At 48.3% G+C, this 12,639-nt stretch overlaps 1 long non-coding RNA gene across 1 annotated transcript; it reads right to left on the bottom strand.

The window, feature by feature from the left end:
- Nucleotides 1–3,094: 3,094 nt before the first annotated feature.
- LOC140900467 (uncharacterized) lies at nt 3,095–9,703 on the bottom strand. The gene is made up of 2 exons (XR_012155643.2): nt 9,529–9,703; nt 3,095–3,888 (listed from the first exon to the last, which is right to left on the bottom strand). It is a non-coding gene; the product is annotated as an uncharacterized LOC140900467 (long non-coding RNA).
- Nucleotides 9,704–12,639: the final 2,936 nt, after the last annotated feature.

Genomic DNA, 12,639 nt, shown 5'->3' with positions numbered 1-12,639 from the left:
CGCTCATTCTTGGGTTAGAAGAACACCGAAAAGAAAGCAGCAGCTTTTAAGACAAAGTGTAGGGCTACAATCCTGGATGGGCTGGGTTGTAGAATAATCCTCTCCTGCCCTGTTTTATTGTATTAATGCAGAATTCTCACCTCCATCATCAGCATTATTACCACTAGAGGTGAGCCAAATCCACCCTTCCTGACTCCTATTGGAGCTGGAGCTCTGGGCTGTTCCACATCTGGACCCAGATCTGAATTTTGGGGCTGAATTCTGCTCTAGCTACACTCGTACATTTCCTGATCACTCTCCAAGCTAACCCGTTCTAGGACAGGTCTATTTGCAGAGTTGCACCAGTCTAAGTAAAGATGTGATTTTTAAACTGACTTCGTTCAAAGGCTGTGTGGACACTCATTTCGTTTTAACCAGGCCTCCTTTGGTTTAGCTTAAATCGATCAGGGTGAGATCAAAATAAGCCACTTGCCAACTGAAATAAGAGTGTCTACACAGCCTTTTGCACCAGCTTCACAGTATCGGGGTAAAATCACAGCTGAAGTTAAAAGAAAAGGAGGACTTGTGGCACCTTAGAGACTAACAAATTTAGCTGAAGTTAAGGCACCTGGCTCGTGGAGACAAGCCCTTGATGTGTAGTTTCTTTATGGCTGCTGTACTCCCTCGTGACCTCTAGAGGCCACTCTTTGTTCACTAAGCATGTTGTGCAATAGTGCTGTGGATCTGGGGGGCGACAGGAAAGAGGTGTGCACAGCACAGTGTGGGTGCTATGGGGCTGGGAAGGGAGTTTCATTTGTTAGCTGCAATATTGCCCCTGTGCAGTCCCTACGAGCCAGACCCTCAGCTGGTGTAAATCAGCGTAGCTCAGTACAGCTGTGCTGATTTACACCAGTCGAAGGTCTGGCCCTAAACTCTGAGGCATGTGAATGGACTTGAGTGCACAGCCCAGCACCAAGCTGAACAGCAGAAGCCATTTAAATCCCTGAGATGATGAGCTAACAGGTTCTTAAATGCCGGCTTCCCTGTTTCGCTGTAGATGGGTGGCCTCATCTTGCGAGGAGCTCGGACTCTCAACGGTCAGTGAGGTGATCCTGGGTCACTGTTCAGTCCCTAGCTTATGCTAGATTTCAAGTGAGCTGTGAATTGATTTTAATAGTTTGGAGACTCAACGGGTCATCAAGCTTCTCTCTGGTGTGCGGGCCTCAGCCCATCCTCTGCAAGTGCAAACACAGCGCCCCAGACACCTGGCATATGGTGAGGGGGGGCCTCTCCTAACCACACGCCATATGCTAATACCAGAGGGATCCACATGATAGGAGGACCTAGGCAGATACAGCGTCAGCCCAAACGCAGTGCTCCGGGCTCCTAGGGCAGGGATCTTGGCCTCCTTGTGCACCCAAACCCGCAGCAACTAAACTGGGGGTGTGTGTGTGTGTGTGTGGAAATACTTTTAAAACGCCCATGGTTGGTGTGGGGTAAAGTTGGCCTTGATGAATGGCTTGAGAACATTACCCCCCCCCCTCGCCCCCCAGTGTGCTGAGCCCTGGGATGAGAGAGCCATTGTTACACTTTGCAGCCAGGAAACCCCAGTCTATTTTAGTGGCCTGAGGCCGCTCAAGCTGTGTTGCAACTTTTCACACACTGCTTGTATGCAGTCCTTACATAGGAAACGCTGTATTTAGGAGGGCAGTGGGTGTCAGCACCATCCTCTTGCAAACTAAAGATGAGCCCACGCTGCAGACGGCTGATGGAAAGCCAGGGCTGAACTGTTCTCACAGACAGGGGTGTTTGGAGCTGGGTTTGTTTCGGGCCCGCCTGTAAGGCAGGCAGCGTCCCATTCCATGTTTCTGCAGTCCAGGCAGGGATTTAGAGATGTTTTACGTACAAAACTTATACTGCTTTAATTAAACTACTGTACCTTGAAAGGCTCTCTTTTGGCCACGTCTAGGTGAGAAAGTTGTGCTGGTTTCCCTAAAGGTATGGGTTGAAACCGATTCGCTGAACTGGGACAGCCCCTGGGCGGACACACTTCTTCCACTGAAAAGTGTGGCTTGTTTTGGCTTAGCGTACATTGATTTGGAATCAAATTTAAGCTAAACCACAATAAGTCATTCTTAAACCAGTTTAGCGAGGTACACACAGGGATGGAGGGAAGCAGATGAACTAAACATTAGGCAGAGTTGCCTAACAGATGAAAGCACGGGCCTTGGACAGAGGAGCTAGGGAGTATTAATGTGATACAGGTTGTGTGTAGACAAGCTTTGAATGTTTCCTTAGCCCACCGGTCCAACGTCCCTTTCCCCTCTCATGTGATCTTCAGTCTAAGTTGCTTTTTCAGTGTTCTCTATTCCAAAGGGCCGGGAGAGGAGCAACAATGTGCCGAGCCCTGGTCTTCACACAAGGGCACACAAGTTTAACTAAAGGTGTGATTTTAAACCAGTTTAGTTACATGAGTACAAGCCCTGTGTGGATAATTCATTTAAGTCTGGCTTGTATTGCTCTAGCATGCACCAGTAAAGGTACAGGTGTAAATAAGCCGCTCTACCCAGCTTTAAACTGATATGTGTGGCCGTATAAGGGGTTGTCTGTGCTTAACTAGCTTGGTTTTGAAACTGATTTTAAGTAGATTGGCGCAAGGTTATGTGTAGATAAGGTTTTAGCCTCTCTGTCTGGGTTTGCACTGTCACCATGTCCAGAGGGTATTTATGTGAGGGTGAAATGGGCAACTGAAGAACGCTCAGGCCAAATTCATACCTGCTGTAATTTCACTGAACTCAGAGTGACCTCAGCTACATCTCTGGCCCTGTGTGTCTAGAGCAGTGGTTTTCAAACTGGGGTACGCAGACTCCTAGGGGTACACGAGTTCTCGTCAGGGGGTATGTGAGAAAAATCCTGTAATGGTGGACAATGCATTTTATTTCGTAAGATTTAGCAATCTAACCATAGGAATAGTACGACCCTATCTCAGGTAGGGGTATGTGGGGTATGACATTATTTGGAAAGGGGAACTCAGCCTAAAAGTTTAAAAACAACTGGTCTAGAGGAATTTGATTCAGCTTTGATTCAAAAGAAGATGATGACACACACTCGGCAGTAAGAAAGCTTGTCTTTCATTTTATTAGGTTGAGCTGGCTGCCACTCTGCAGGGATCAGAAAGACCTCAAAGCATTTATATTGACATTAATTTCTCAAAGCATCAGAACATGTCTTCATGGAATGGGGATTGCTGCCCACTGCTGGGTGGGATGTCTCAGCACCAGGAGTTGATCTCTGTCTTCCAGTGGCTAGTCCTCGGGAACTTCAGATTAGTGCAATACATACACAAGCATGCAACAAAACACTCTTGTTGCAATCTCTGTCTCTTTGGAGAGGCCCATTCTGCACAGGAGCTGGTCAATCAATGGCAAGGCTCCTCAGGTGTTGCGGTGAGACATGCATCTGCCTATCCAATGCGATTCTAATGGGAAGCTCCATGCAAAGCTGGACTCTGCTGCCGGGATTCCATCGCAGTTGGTGGAATGAATGGCTCTGATGGGAAACAAGGAAAGAAGCCGATGGCTGCGAAGAAAAGGGCGCAGTGGGTGTGTTGCGGGAAGACTTCAGCTGGAGCCATAATGCTGGCTGGGTTACGCGGATTGGCAGGCTGCAGCAGGGTTGGCAGGCTCAGCATAGATTGGCAGGCTCAGCAGAGAGGCTGAGATGGTGGCAGGCAGAAGGCAGCGTTGACATCTCTCTGGGGAGTGAAGTGCAGGGGGCTCATTTTGCTTGGAGGAGGTAAACTGCTGCCAAGGCAGACACCAGCAAAAGAGAAGGTGGCACACAGCAGGGTGTGCCCAGGCTCTGTCTGGGATTTTCCTGGTTCGGTTTACTTGTCACAGTGGGTGTTCCCTGGAAGAGCAATCAGAAAGGCTATTAGAGTAAGGCAGTGGCCCTGTGTCATTCCCAGGCAGTCCCATGCTGAATAGCTGTGAGGATACTGGGCCTTCCTCATTCAGATCAAGATATTGTGACAAAGCTCTGTCCTTGCCTCCATGGGTCCCGTGTTTCCTGGAGGATTTTGCTAGCCTCAGAGGCTCACTGTGACCCTCCACGTAGCCCTTCTCTCTCTAGAGACAAGGGCCACAGTCTACTGAGCCATTTTCATCATAAGCCAGCGAGGGAGGTGAGGAGAAGTTATCCTTCCTTGCACAGTTTCTGTTGTCTCCCAGTCTCAGTGATTAATCAGGGGGCAAAGGTCGGAGGGGGAGCCCGGACCCACCCTCTACTCCGGGCTCCAGCCCAGGGACCCTAATAGCATCAACTATGGTAGCTGACCTTTTAGAAACATGACATGTACAATTCCCCCACAGCAGCCCTCACTTTCTCAAGCTCCACTTCACCCTTACCTCAGGGTCTCCTTCCTTGTGCCTGATATGGTGTGTACTACTCAGCCTCTCCAACAGCACAACTTCCTCCCACAGCTCCTGACATGCACACCCACCTGACTAACTGGGAGGCTTTTAACTAGTTTCAGCCAGCCCCTGATTGGCTTCAGCTGTCCCAATCAACGTAGCCTTCTCCCTGCCTTCTGGAAAGTTCTTCATTGGCCCCAGGTGTCTTAATTGACCTGGAGCAGCTGCCATTTCACTTATCCTGGTACCATGGATTTGTTTAGCCTGGAGCTAATATATCTATCTCCCACTACTTTTCCATAGCCATCTGGCCTTGCCCCGTCACAATATGAATGTGGGATTTGCCATAATGGCTCTAACCGATTGGTCCTCATAACCCAGTATCCCGCCTCTGGCCCTGAGCAGTGCCTGACACTTCAGAGAAAGGGATAAAGAACCTTAACAAACCTGAGCAATTGTGCAATGCTGCATAGGCAGTGGTGGGAGCTCCTTCCTGACCCCACCGGGCAACCAGCTTACGTTTTGAAGCATGAGTCTCGTTTATCCTGATCTCACCTTGCACGTGTTATTAATGGTCATAACAGCATCCGTACCATTTTAAAAGCCAGCCTCAGGTTGTGACTCTGGGATGTCATGTAGCAGAGACATACAGTTCCCTTGGTGAGGGATGTAGTCTGAGGCTGCGGGCAGAGTACCACCGTTCTCAGGTCCCACCCTTCCCTAAGGGACAGTGTTAAAGAATCCTCAGTATCTCCCTCTCCTCATTCTGCTGCTTTACAATCTGTAAGCAATCAGTCCTCACCATAGGTACATAAGTGTCATTATCCCTGTTTCACAGAGGATGGAATTAAGGCACACAGGGGAAGTGACGTTCTCAATGCTACCAAGTGTCTGTGAGGGGCTCAGAACTCCCCCCATTCTAGCCATGTGCTCAGTCTAAGTCATGCTGCCTAGACCCACCCTGCTCTCTCTGCGGCTAGAACGTGTCCCAGCAGAATTCTAGTTGGGCCAGTTTGGCTCGAGAAGCGTCCTCTGTCCCAACCAGCAGAGCAGATATCTTGTTGAGGACCTGCAAGCCTCCAACACTGTGCAGCCAAGACCTCAAGGCTGTGGTTTCCAGTGCATAAAACAATTCCAGCCCTGAAACCAGCTTCCTGTTATGTAGCAGTTCTCCTTTTGCACACCCACAGTGCGCCTGACTGCAGAGGAAATCCAGAGAGAAGCAAGAGAGGTCATCAACAGACAGAGAAGAGCAAACTAGAGAAAGGAGAAATAGGAGAGACCTGCTGGATCACTCAGGAGCTTTGCCCCATCTACTCTGCAGCGATTCGGTTGTAGGAACTTCTACCACTTCCCTGTCAGACCAGCCCACTACATGGGAGCCTCGCTTATCTTTTCTGAGACAGTTTCTCCTTTTTGTTACGTTGTTGTAAACCTGGAGCAAGTCATTGGGCACCCTCTCTGGAGCCCCTCTAGATTTTCACCAATGCAACTGGAAAATAATTTAGTTCTTTCTTCATTTTGTCCCATTATTTGTATGTATTATTCTCTGTAGGTTCTTATTCCATGCATGCCTGAGCGCCTCCTAGCAGTACAGTGAGTGACATGATTACCATCTGTCACGTGGTGTTTGTTCTCGTATCTCGTCTAGCGAAACACTCTTGGAAAGTGGGGGAGGCGGTGGACGAGGAACCCATGTACCTGCCACCCAGAGGTCAGGGGGAACTCCGGCAACAGCAATGGCTGTGGAACTAGACCATGACATGGGAAGAGACCCAGTGATCATAAAAAAGCAGGGCTGGAAGAGACCTTAGGAGGCCATCTAGTTCAGCTCCCCCTGCTCCCACCTCACTGAGGCAGGCTGGGAATGATGAGCTCAGCTGCAGGGAAAATATCACACCGAGAGGAACCCGAGCACGGGGAAAACAGTGGGAAAGGAAGGGCCTGCTTTTTCCAAGGAGGAACATCAAAACTACCTGACTCTATCAGACTAGGGGCAATTTAGCCAAGGCTCTAACAGTGGCCAGTCCCAGCTGCTTCAGAGGAAGGTGCAAGAAACCCTGCCGTAGGCAGGTCGTCCATAGAGAAAGTTTCTTCTGAACCCCCATTAGTTAATGGCAGACTTATGTCCTGGAGTATGAACTCTATTTCTCTTAGGTACTCATCTGGTCCCACTACTGGAGAGCCTAGCATAGGGGTGGGCAAACTTTTTGGCCCGAGGGCCACATCGGGGAATAGAAATTGTGTGGCAGGCCATGAATGCTCACAAAATTGGGGTTGAGATGCGGGAGGGAGTATGGGCTCTGGGGTGAGGCTGGGGATGAGGAGTTTGGGGTGTAGGAGGGTGCTCCGGGCTGGGACTGAGGGGTTCGGAGGACGGGAGGGAGATCATGGCTGAGGCAGGGGTGCAGGAAGGGGTGCAGGTTCCGGCTGGGGGTTTGGAGAGCGGGAGGGGGATCACAGCTGGGGCAGGGGGTTGGGGAGAGGCTCGAGGGTTGCAGGCTCCGAGCAGCGCTTAGCTCACGCGGCTCCCGGAATCAGTGCCATGTCCCTTCTCTGGCTACCATTGGAGTGCACAGGAGCCGGAGCGGGACCATTCCGCGGCTTCCAGGAGCCACGTGCGGCCCCCGACCCAGTGCCCCGGCTGGAGTGGGACTGAGCTGCATGATGCAGCCCCTGACCCAGCGCCCCGACCAGAGTGGGGCAGAGCCGCGTGGTCCGGCCCCCAACCCAACTGTCACGAAGTCCCCGGGCGATGCTCTGGAACTGCTCCCCAGGAAGCCAGTCAGGACTCTGGGGAAGTCTCCTTTCTGTGAGCACCCTGTCTTCAGGACACACAGCTCACACAGCTTCCACCTTCCTGGGTCTGACCTCGGAGCATTCGGCATCCTCTGCCCCTCCGTGTGCTTCCCACAGCGAGTCCGCCCAGGCGGGCTCCTGGGGAAGCTAGAAGATCCTGCCTCCCAACTCCGCAGTCAGACGTGACTCTCAGCCAGCCAGTAAAACAGAAGGTTTATTAGACGACAGGAACATGGTCTAAAACAGAGCTTGTAGGTGCAGAGAACAGGACCCCTCAGCTGGGTCCATTTTGGGGGGCAGTGAGCCAGACAACCACGTCTGCACTTCACTCCATGTCCCCAGCCAGCCCCAAACTGACTCACTCTCCAGCCCCCGCTCCTCTGGGCTTTGTCCCTTTCCCGGGCCAGGAGGGCACCTGATTCCTTTGTTCCCCAACCCTTTAGCTCTCACCTTGCAGGAGGAAAGAGCCAGGCCATCAGTTGCCAGGAAACAGGGTGTTGGCCATTCTCTGTGTCCAGATCCCTGCACAAACCTGCCCTCTAGGGCTCTGCAACGATCATACACCCTTATCCCACCACCTAGATACTTAAGAACTGCATAGGGGAAACTGAGGCACCCCTACACTATTCAGAGGAAACATTAAGAACAGTCCCGCTTCGTCACACCAGCGCCCCAGCTGGAGTGCTGGAGCAGGGCCGAGCCGCATGCTGTGGCTTGCGAGCTGTAGTTTGCCCTCCCCGACCTACTTGCATAGACAATAAGACTCCAATCCCGCAATTTACAAAGGGTGGGTGGAGGCTTGCACCCGCATGGAGGGATGGCTCAGTGGTTTGAGCATTGGCCTGCTAAACCCAGGGTTATGAGTTCAATCCTTGCGGGGGCCATGTAGGGATCTGAGGCAAAAATTGAGGATTGGTCCTGCTTTGAGCAGGGGGTTGGACAAGATGATCTCCTGAGGTCCCTTCCAACTCTGATATTCCATGAAGTCAGCGGGGCTCTGGGAGGCTGCAGGGATCTGTCAACGTGCAAAAAATTACAGGATTGGGGGGGCCTTAGACGAAATGAGCAGCTGAGCCCAAATCTGTATTATTATTTTTGATTAGTCACTGTCTACACCTGCAAATACAGGGATTTGCATTGCAGCCTGTTGATTTATTCAGTTTATCCACTGCCTAGTCACCCCTCTAGGCACCTCTCAGCATTTTAAACTGATCGTTAAATATCTCACATGGAGCCATACAGTATTTCATTTGAAATTTCCACTAATTCAAATACCATTGAAAGATTCTCCCACCAAAGAAAAACACCGATCCTTTTATTCAGCTGTAACATGAGCCCCTGCTCAGCCCCTCTGCCTATAAACCCCCAACCTCCTTAACAGCCTACCAGAAGACATGGGCTTCACGGCATGCCTGAAAAATTAATAGATCCGGGCTCTGGGAGGTCACAGTTTAACTTAGTTACGAATGATCTGGAGAAGGGGTTGAGCAAGGAGGTGGCAAAATTGATGGGTGACATGGAGGGTGGGCCACCCTATCTCTAGAAAGATACGTGAACAGAGTGGGTCTAGAGACCGGAGACAAAAATTACTTAGATAGCTGGAAAGACCTCCCTCCTTGTGAGGAGAGATTGAAAGGCCTGGGATTGTTTAGTTTACAGATGCAGGGGGCCGGCAAAGGGAGAGATTGGGGATTGATATGGGGATAAAAGCACCTCACTGGGGTGTTGTGAGGATAAATACGTTAAAGATGGTGACAGGTTTCAGAGTAGCAGCCGTGTTAGTCTGTATTCGCAAAAAGAAAAGGAGGACTTGTGGCACCTTAGAGACTAACAAATTTATCTGAGCATAAGCTTTTGTGAGCTACAGCTCATTTCATCGGATGATTCATCAGATGATTCACTTCAAAGATGATGAGACACTCAGATGCTACGGTAATGAGGGACAGAGACATACCATAGATAAATGATTATTTGTACCGCACCTAGCACAATGGGCAAAGCATTAAGTGCTATGGTAAGACAAATAATAAGTAACATCTATGGGTGGGGTTGGAAGGAGAGAAATTAAGATATAAACAATACTGGTAAATAAAATGTCTTTTTAAAACTCATGTGATGCTCATATACTATGGGGGTGAGCATGGTGTAAAAACCAGATTGAATTAGATTAAGGTAAAACATAGATTAAAAAGATAAAATAAAATAGGATGACAGAGACAAATGGACACGGGTCAGTTGCCCCAGCACCCAGCCCCATTTAGCTGATCAGGGCTCAGCTGACCCAATTATGGTTTTGGTGGAATTTGGTCTCCACCTGAACCATTTGGGCTGGTCTTACCGTTTCAGCAGAGGTTAAAGTCATCAAGAGAAGAGCAGTGACAAGCAGGACAGTCTTCATGTTAAACCTCTATGAGTGAGATGCAACGTGTGCAAGGAAGCGTCCTCTTCTGCCCACACCAGAACAGAAACAGAAGCTTTAAGTTTGCCTGTTGAGAAGCAGAGAGCTCTCACCAATCAAACCCCTTGCAGCCTCCCTGACATGCCTTACTTGGGCTGCTGTTCAGAGTGGATTTACCGTTACAATGTTTAAAATTTAAAACATTTATTTTCTGATCATGACACCCCCAATATCCCCCCCTTCCCAAAACCAGGATAGTAGCATTAATAAAATCACAGCTTCTCAGCATGGGCAATTCATCAACCAAAATTAAAACTAGCCATGGGGTTCATGTACCAGTGGCTCAAGCGGACATTCCGAACTTGCACATCTGGATTTGGAGAGGTGACTGGCAGCTAGTTGGGTTTGTTTCTGTGGAGCGTGGTGGTGGTGCTTATCAGGGGGCTGGTTAAGAGGCTTTGGGCATCTGGAGGGCTTGGGTTGACTCTCTTGCAGATATGCCAAACCCTTGAAAAAACCGCAGAAATTGGGCTAGTTTTCGGTTTGTAGCTTTTTGCTTGTTTGGCCTGTAGCTTGTTGTAGCTTGTTGCTTCTTTTTTCTGATCGGCTCCCAGCAAGCAGAGGCAAGGGACGGCAAGCCAGGGATAAGGGGGGAAGAGAGTTGGGGTGCACAGTGGGCCTACCACAGTCCCAGATTGCACGCTGTGGGGATCTAGACACATAGAGTGTTGGGGTTCTTAGGGATTGGCTTGTTTTGGCCTTGTTTTGAAATGGGATTAGCTTGATTTTTGGCTTATTATGAAAGTCAGGGTGCTTATTTACTGCGTGAAAGTTGGTAACTGTGCTCTCTTGATACTGCAAGAAGGAGCAACAGAAGAGTTTCGCATCTGGGACGGGGGTTCTGCAGGGATCCCAGATCACAAGGCTCTTCAGGCCAGTTTGTCAGTCTTTTCTTTTCCCTACATTTCAGGAAGTGCATGGTTCCCAAAGCACAGGGCCACATGGGGCTGACAATGGCTTGGAGAGGATGGGGGTGAATCTACACTTAAGTGTTGATTCCCCCACTCTCATGCTCAAATTTTTCTAGAAACCTCAAAACCTTCAAAACTGCCACCTATCTCCTAGGCCTCAGGTGACAAAATGAGAGTTTTGCCGTTTTCTCCTAAAATCATAAATCAGCTCAGGCTCACTGGGATGTTTGCAAACATCAGCCAAACTTTCAGCTAAACTGGCCTGAATTTCCGGTTTGTTAACTAAGCCTCTTATTTTTCAACCGAAAAGTAGAAATAGATTCAACTGGAAAATTCAGATCCAAACTGCGACCCCACAACGTTCAGTGGTGCTTTGATCTGGGGTGAGGGATAGTTCAGCCCCATCTCTCTTAAAAACATTTAAAAGTATATTTTGAAGCTTGCTCATGACGAAAAGCATTTCCTAACTCATGAATTTGGACTGTTGTACTGAGCTACAGGTACCACGGGAAGGAGCATCATTATCTAGAAAGATGACAGATGAGATTAGACAGAGCATAATAACATTTCCTTTTAAATGTCAGTAATATCTATTCAAAGCCAATAAGCTTCATCCTGAGTTTACACCAGTTTCACCAGTTTTACACCAGGGTAACTCCACTGACTTAGGTGGATTTACTCCCGAGTCACACTTGTCCAAGAAAGAAGAATTAGGCCCAGCCTGTTTTGTGCCTTTTTAAGGCAGCTTGAAAAAAGTAACTGACCAAAATATTTCAGATAAAACGCACCCACTGGATTTCTTTGTGCGTATGGCAGGTTTCAGAGTAGCAGCCGTGTTAGTCTGTATTCGCAAAAAGAAAAGGAGGACTTGTGGCACCTTAGAGACTAACCAATTTATTAGAGCATAAGCTTTCGTGAGCTACAGCTCACTTCATCAGATGCATATCGTGGAAACTGCAGCAGACTTTATATATACACAGAGAATATGAACCAATACCTCCTCCCACCCCACTGTCCTGCTGGTGGGGTTTGGGGGGGTGGAGGGTGAGAAAACCTGGATTTGTGCTGGAAATGGCCCACCTGATGATCACTTTAGATAAGCTATTACCAGCAGGACAGTGGGGTGGGAGGAGGTATTGGTTCATATTCTCTGTGTATATATAAAGTCTGCTGCAGTTTCCACGATATGCATCTGATGAAGTGAGCTGTAGCTCACGAAAGCTTATGCTCTAATAAATTGGTTAGTCTCTAAGGTGCCACAAGTCCTCCTTTTCTTTTTGTGCGTATGAAATGTATCAGATTCTGGAAAGGGAAAGATTTAACATACAATATCTGAAAGAAACAGAAAATGCAGAAGCTAGTGCTTTAGCTGTTTTAGATCTTTGTTGACGGTTTCCGTCAGCAGAAGAGTTGAAATGAAAGTCTGTTGGTGGAGGTTACCAGACCGTGAAAGGGTAATTCTCAGCACATGTTTCAAATTCAGCAGGCCAGATCCTGAGCTGTTGTCAGTTGTTGGCATAGCTTCAATGGAAGATCTTTTCCCAAAAAATACGTCAGAGAAGGGTTCCCCAGAAATGGCATGATGACAACCAAACAGCTGTCTTGGATATTTCAAAGATTTTGTTTATAGAAAAAAGAAAAGGAGCACTTGTGGCACCTTAGAGACTAACAAATTTATTTGAGCATAAGCTTTCGTGAGCTACAGCTCACTTCATCGGATGCATCCCTTTTCTTTTTGTGAATACAGACGAACACGGCTGCTACTCTGAAACCTTTGTTTATAGAGTTTTTCAAATGTTACACAGACAAAACAAGCTGTGTGGATCAGAGAAGGAACACAGGAAGAAAGAAACAGTCAAAAAAAAAAAAGTGAGAGGGAGAAAAAACTATGAAAATACAACTAAAAAGGTATCTTCATGACCCTCACGGATCTGTTTGTGGATAAGGGAGGGAGTGCAAATCCATTGACATAAACCTTGAATGATCAGTTCATAAAGTTGAAAACTGTCAGCAGTGGGGTTTTTTTAACAGATTCTAAAAAAGAATAATTTCTAAGTTAAAGCTCATGAGTAAAATCTGA

The sequence above is a fragment of the Lepidochelys kempii genome, chromosome 19 (genome assembly GCF_965140285.1).
Source record: "Lepidochelys kempii isolate rLepKem1 chromosome 19, rLepKem1.hap1, whole genome shotgun sequence".
NCBI classification, from domain to species: domain Eukaryota; kingdom Metazoa; phylum Chordata; order Testudines; family Cheloniidae; genus Lepidochelys; species Lepidochelys kempii.
The sequence above is the reverse complement of the archived record's forward strand: the minus strand, read 5'-3'. Positions and strand labels throughout refer to the sequence as shown.